The sequence below is a fragment of the Oryctolagus cuniculus genome, chromosome 1 (assembly GCF_964237555.1).
Source record: "Oryctolagus cuniculus chromosome 1, mOryCun1.1, whole genome shotgun sequence".
In the NCBI taxonomy this organism is placed as follows: domain Eukaryota; kingdom Metazoa; phylum Chordata; class Mammalia; order Lagomorpha; family Leporidae; genus Oryctolagus; species Oryctolagus cuniculus.
Genome location: NC_091432.1, coordinates 133,060,453 through 133,067,044, shown reverse-complemented (window position 1 = coordinate 133,067,044; position 6,592 = coordinate 133,060,453). Strand labels below are relative to the sequence as shown.

The following is a 6,592-nucleotide window of genomic DNA, read 5'->3' as shown; positions in this document are numbered from 1 at the left end:
AGCAATTCAAGCCATTGAAATTTACATTTTCATTGTCGGTTCTCTTAGTATGAAAGAGGTCCCTTTTCATTTATTTAAAAGTAACTCTTTTTAATATTGCGGTGGGAGAGGGACACCACAGGTGAGCAGGTAAGCCCACTAGGGCCAGGGAAGTCTTGGCAAGATAGGGCTCCACCTTGTTGCCTGTGACCCTGGTCACCTAGAAAATGACACCTTGGGAATCAGGCATGACCCTGATGTGACTTGAACACACAACCTCCTGATTTGGAGTCAAACATGCTACCATTGCGCCACAAGGTCACCCAGGCAAACAATGCTGACTTTTGATGCTTTAAAACTTTTTAATTATGCACCCTGGCCACTTCCTTCTGTGATTTTTTTTTTGATGTGTTGCAGATCAAACGGGAAAGAGCTTGCTTCTGCTCCACTGCGCAGCTGCAGGGCTGGGCAGCTTAGTCTCTGCAGCCCCAAGTCGGCCAGGCTGCTGGCTCCAAGGGCTCAGAACCTGCGCCAAGGTCGGGAGCCACAGTCCCCGTGAGGCCAGGTGGTGGCTGCAGCATCCGCAATGTGGTCAGCGCGCAGCAGCGAGGGCCAGGGTTTGCGTGTGCTGCACAGGGCTCCAGTCCCTAGCGTCTGGATGGAAGTGGCCAGAAAGACCCCGCGGCCACACTCAGGAAGTGACTTTGTCACTCAGCAGTAAGCACAGGTGCAAAACTAAGACCCGTTTTTGAACATTTGGCCATTACAGAAAAGTTGTAAAAAATGCAAAGCAATGATCCCGTACCCCGCTGGCACCTTAAGGGGTGGGTTCACCTCCGTGCCCACCCCTGGGTTAGTGCTTTCCTTCCCAAGCCCTTCTCTCTCAGTTGATACTCATTGGTAATCCAGTTGGTTTGTTCCTTAACACATTCACACTGATGGGGGTTTATTTTCTTGCATTCTTGCTTATGTGAAATATAACCGTAATTCCAAATGTCTGGATTATAGAAAAGGCTGTATTAAAGCCTCTGCCACTCTCCCATCATTTCCCCTACCTTCTGCCCATTTGCCAACCACCCCTGTAAATAATCTCTTCACTGGCTGATCATTCCTGCATTCTTCTGCACACCTGGGCAGAGAAGATGCCTTTGTGATCTCCTTACTATTACAAAGCAAAGCAGACCATAAATGCCCTTTTGCACTTAAGTTTTGCACTCTTTCTGGCCACTTTATCCTGGAAAATTCATCCCTAGCAGCTCACGGTGTTCTTCCTTGATTTTTTTTTTTTTTACAGCTAGGTTAGAATGCTTTGCCACATAGCTCATTCAACTACTTTCCTCTGGTTTTTGCATGTTTCCAGGATTTCTGTTACTGCACTTCTCAGTACTCCATTCTCTTTTGTTGGGGAATACAATTTCATTGTGTGGCAATACTATATTTCATTTATTCATTCACCAGTTTGGGTTGTTCCCTGTTTTGGTTATGCACAATGGTTCCGTGAACATTCCCACACATTAGCTGACTGACAGATGTACCACAGATCTTTAGCTGACCTCTATACAGTGTGATGGTGACAAAGGATGAACATAAATTCTAGAAACTCCCCAAGGTTGCAAAGGCAGAGATTATAACTCAGGATCGAGTTGTGCCAAGTCAGAGGAGCTTAGTAAACACCTTGGAGCTTCCATTGGCTCCCAAGAGGACCACGTGTTAGGATCAAAGGCAAAATCGAAGCAAAGTCCAAAGCTGACCATCAATGGGATTGAGGTGACTCACTAGAATACTGCTGAAATAAATTAGGGCTCCCTACAATGTTCTCATCTATACTTTCTGGTATCAAATGAAATAGTGGAAGGTATGTGGAGATGCAAAAAAAAGTACATGTGACCAGACAACAGGAAATAGGAATAAACCCAGAAGTGAAGAAGCTATTGCAGTTAAGAGCCAAGGACTTAACAGCACTACAACAACCACCAAACCAGAGCAAGGTATGCAGGGTGTCAGCAGATAATTAGAATCCAAATAAGATGAAAATTTCAGAAATAAACTGATGAAAATTAAAGACAGGTTTAATAGATTAAAAGCAAGTACAACAGATGTTAGAAGACAGAAATACAGGTGAGCAAAAGGTATCCACTTTGATGCACAGAAAGATAAAAAAGATGGAAAATACTGCAAATAACGAGACATTTGGAACTCAGTGTAGAGTTCTAGCCCATCTGTAATTGGAATCGGAATGAGGGGGAGAGAGGGAATGGGACAGATGCAATATTTGAAGAAAGCTGGCTGAGAATATTCCCACTGATGAAAGACATCACAGGGACACTAACCCACTGTTGGTGGGAATGCAAACTTGTTAAGCCACTATGGAAGTCAGTTTGGAGATTCCTCAGAAACCTGAATATAACCCTACCAAGCAGGTGCTGCAGCTCAATAGGCTAATCCTCCTCCTAGCGGCACCGGCACACGGTGATCTAGTCCCGGTTGGGGCACTGGATTCTGTCTTGGTTGCCCCTCTTCCAGGCCAGCTCTCTGCTATGGCCCAGGAGTGCAGTGGAGGATGACCCAGGTGCTTGGGCCCTGCACCCCATGGGAGACCAGGAGAAGCACCTGGCTCCTGCCTTCAGATTGGCACAGTGCACTGGCTGCAGTGCGCCAGCCGTGGCGGCCATTGGAATGTGAACCAATGACAAAAGGAAGACTTTTCTCCCTGTCTCTCTCTCTCACTGTCCACTCTGCCTGTAAAAAAAGAAAAAAAAAACACAACAACCAACCCCTACCATAAAACCCAGCCATACCACTCCTTGGAAATTACCCAAAGGAAATTAAATTGGCAAACAAAAAAGATGTCTGCACCTTAATGTTTATTGCAGCTCAATTCACAATAGCTAAGACCTGGAACCAACCCAAATGCCCATCAACACTAGACTGGATAAAGAAATTATGGGACAATGTACTCTATAGAATATTACACAGCAGTCAAAAACAATGCAACAATTGGAGGAATCTGGAAAACATTATGCTGAGTGAATTAAGCCAGTCCCAAAGGGACAAATATCATATGTTCTCCCTGATCGGCGACTACTGAGCACCAAAGAGGAAACCTGTTGAAGTGAAATGGACACTATGAGAAACAGTGACTTGATTAGCTCTTTTCCTGACTGTTGATGTACAATGTAATACTTCAAACATTTCAGTATTTTTTTTGTTCTAGTACTATTAGTTGAACTCTGTAATTAACACACAATTAGTCTTAGGTGTTTAAATTTTAACAGAAAAGTGATCCCTGTTAAATATAAGACTGGGTATAAGAGAGGGAGGAGATGTACAATTTGGGACATGCTCAATCGGACTTGCCCAAATGGTGGAGTTAGAAATGTGCCAGGGGATTCCAATTCAATCCCATCAAGGTGGCATGTACCAATGCCATCTCACTGGTCCAAGTGATCAACTTCAGTTCACAATTGATCACACTGATAGGTCTAAGAGTCAAAGGGATCACACAAACAAGACTGGTCTGCTAATATTAACTGATAGAATCAAAAAGGGAGAGAACAATCCAACATGGGAAGTGAGATACACAGGAAATTCATAGAATGTCAGATGTCCTAAATAGCACTCTGGCCTCAGAATCAGCCCTTAAGGCATTCAGATCTGGCTGAAGAGCCCATGAGAGTATTTTAGGCATGGAAAGCCAAGACACTCTGGAAAAAAAAAAAGAAGACCTAAATGAAAGATCTCTGCGAGTGAGATCCCAGTGGAAATTATGGGCCATCAAAGAAGGAGGTACCTTTCTCTGAAGGGAGGAGAGAACTTCCACTTTGACTATGCCCCTGTCGGAATAAGATCGAAGTCAGTGAACTCAAAAGGCTTCCATAGCCTTGACAACTCATAACTAGAGCCTAAGGAGATTACTGATGCCATAAACAAGAGTGTCAAATTGTTCAGTCAACAACAGGAGTCACTGTGTACTTACTTCTCATGTGGGATCTGTCCTTAATGTGTTGTCCAATGTGAAGTAATGCTATAACTAGTACTGAAACAGTATTTTTACACTTTGTGTTTCTGTGTGGGTGCAAACTGATGAAATCTTTACTTAATATATACTGAATTGATCTTCTGTATATAAAGATAATTGAAAATGAATCTTGATGTGAACGGAATGGTAGAGCGGGAGATGGGAGGGGTGTGAGTGGGAGGGAAATTATGGGGGTGAAAGTCAATGTAATCCATAAACTGTACTTTGGAAATTTATATTTACTAAATAAAAGTTAAAAAAAATTCTTATCATAAAATAAGACATCACAGGACTGTCTCAAGCTCTACAAATTTCAACTATGATTTAAGAACAAAGTCTACACCCTGGGACATTGCAGTGAAACATAAAAAATCCAAGGACAAAAGGAAACTAGTAAGTAGCTAGAGAAAAATGAAAACAAGAAACACATAACTATTTAAAATGGTATCTTCCCCCATGTACAATTTTTTATTTATTTGAAAGGCAGAGAGAGAGAGAGAGATTGTTGAAAGGCACGGTGATGTAGACATGCTCACACAAACAATCTTTGATGATCTTCTACTCCCCTCAAATGCCTGCAACAGCTGGGCTGGACCAGACCAAAGCCAGGACCCTGGAGCTTCATCTGGGTTGCCCATGTGGGTGGCAGAGACCCAAGTACCCAAGTCAGAGTTACAGAGAGATAGAAGGAGAGGCAGAGAGAGAGAGAGAGGTCTTCCATCTGCTGGTACACTCCCAAACTGGCCACAACAGCCAGAGCTGCACTGAATCGAAGCCAGGAGCCAGGAGCTTCTTCTGGGTCTCCCATGCAGGTGCAGGGGCTCAAGGACTTGGGCCATCCCCTACTGCTTTCCCAGGCCATAGCAGAGAGCTGGATCAGAAGTGGAGCAGCCGGGACTCAAACCGGCACCCATATGGGATGCTGGCACTGCAGGCTGCAGCTTCATCTGCTATGCCACAGAGCTGGCCTTGGTATTTGAAATTAAAATGATAAAAGTTAACAATATTTATTGAAAAAATAACCCACAACATGGTATTGGAAAATGTTATTTTAATACAAATATTTTTAAGACAAAAAATTAGATGCAAAGAGTGGCATTGTTTTCCATTTTGGCACACCTCTTTAACATCTTCATTTGCAGGACTGTGGTAAGAAAATACCACAGAATGGATGGCTTATAGGATAGAAACCGGTTTTCTCACAATTCTGGATGTTGGATGGAGGTCCAACATCAAAATGCCTGAAGGGTTGGCTTCTCCTGAGGTTCCGCTCCTTGGGTTGCTAATAGCTTCTCTCTTGTCTTGCTGTGTTCTAAGTCCCTTCTTATTAGGAAAGCGGTTGGATTGGAGTAGGGCTGATCCTCAGGCTCTCTTCTTTAATGAATCACATCTTTCAGGATTCTATTTCCAGATACAGTCACATTCTGAGATGCTGGGTGTTAGGGCTTCTATACAGGAGTTTTGGCATGGGTGGTGGGTGGAAGGGCTGGGTACTATCAAGTTTGTAACAAGGGCTTAAGATAAGTGAATTAGCATATTTCCTTCTGCACTAAATTTGCAGTATCACATGTCATGTAGTTTCTGGAAAACCTCATTGTTCATTCAAGAGAACAAGAGTGAAAAAGGCAAATAATGTCTCAGAGTTATTATGAGGTTAGTTTTTAGAACCACTGCTCTAAATAATTAGTGAGTATATATTACATTGACTAGAGTAAAAAATGAGATAATGAAAAACTTCTGGTTAATGTACAGAAAAGCAAGAAAGGGGAAATAAAGGAAGAAACAGATTAAACAAATAACAAGATGAGAAATTTAAATCTAACTGCACTAGCAATGACATTAAATGTAAATGGATTAAACACTCCAATTAACAAAGATCATTAGACAAGATAAAAATGATGCCTACATATATACTGCTTACAAGAGATCTGCTTTAAGGACAGAGATTAGCTGAAAGTAGAAGAATCCAAAATGACACACCATGTGTAATGTTTTCTATTGCTGTGTAACATTAACTGTGGATTAGCTCACAGCTGTGTAGGTCAGAAATCCAAGAATGCACTGTCTGGGTCTCAAGTCTGAAATCAAGGGGTCAACTGGATTGCATTTCGCCTGGGGACTTGGGAAGAACCCACGTGCAAACTCTTCAACCAGTGAGCAGAGCTGAGGTCCCCATTTCTTTGCTGGCTGTTGTCCACACACTGCTCTGTCATCAGTTTGCCTACAATCCTTGAGACATAGCCCCACCACCTTCAAAGTCAGCCACAAAGCTGATGTCTCACCCTGACTCCACAGGGTATGAAACCTTTCTCACCAGCAGAACACCTGGTTATGTCACACCCTCTGAGGGCCATTTCCCTTGGGGTTAGTTGACCTAGAGCCTTAATTAAAATTAATTTTAAATGAATTAAAATTGTAACATCCCTTCACAAAAGCACCTAGTTTTTAGAGTTTGAATAGCTGGGAACTGCATGCACACCAGGAGCTGGGAATTTGGAGACCATTGTAGAATTCTGCCTACCATACCATACAAATACTAACCGAAGGAAAATTGCCTCGATTATATTAGGACTGGAAAAAAAACTGATTGTAAAA

General features: G+C 42.6%; 1 non-coding gene across 1 annotated transcript; it reads right to left on the bottom strand.

Moving 5' to 3' along the window:
* Nucleotides 1-228: 228 nt before the first annotated feature.
* Nucleotides 229-300, bottom strand: TRNAW-CCA (transfer RNA tryptophan (anticodon CCA)). Its single transcript has one exon. It is a non-coding gene; the product is annotated as a tRNA-Trp (tRNA).
* Between the last annotated feature and the right edge of the window lie 6,292 nt (nucleotides 301-6,592).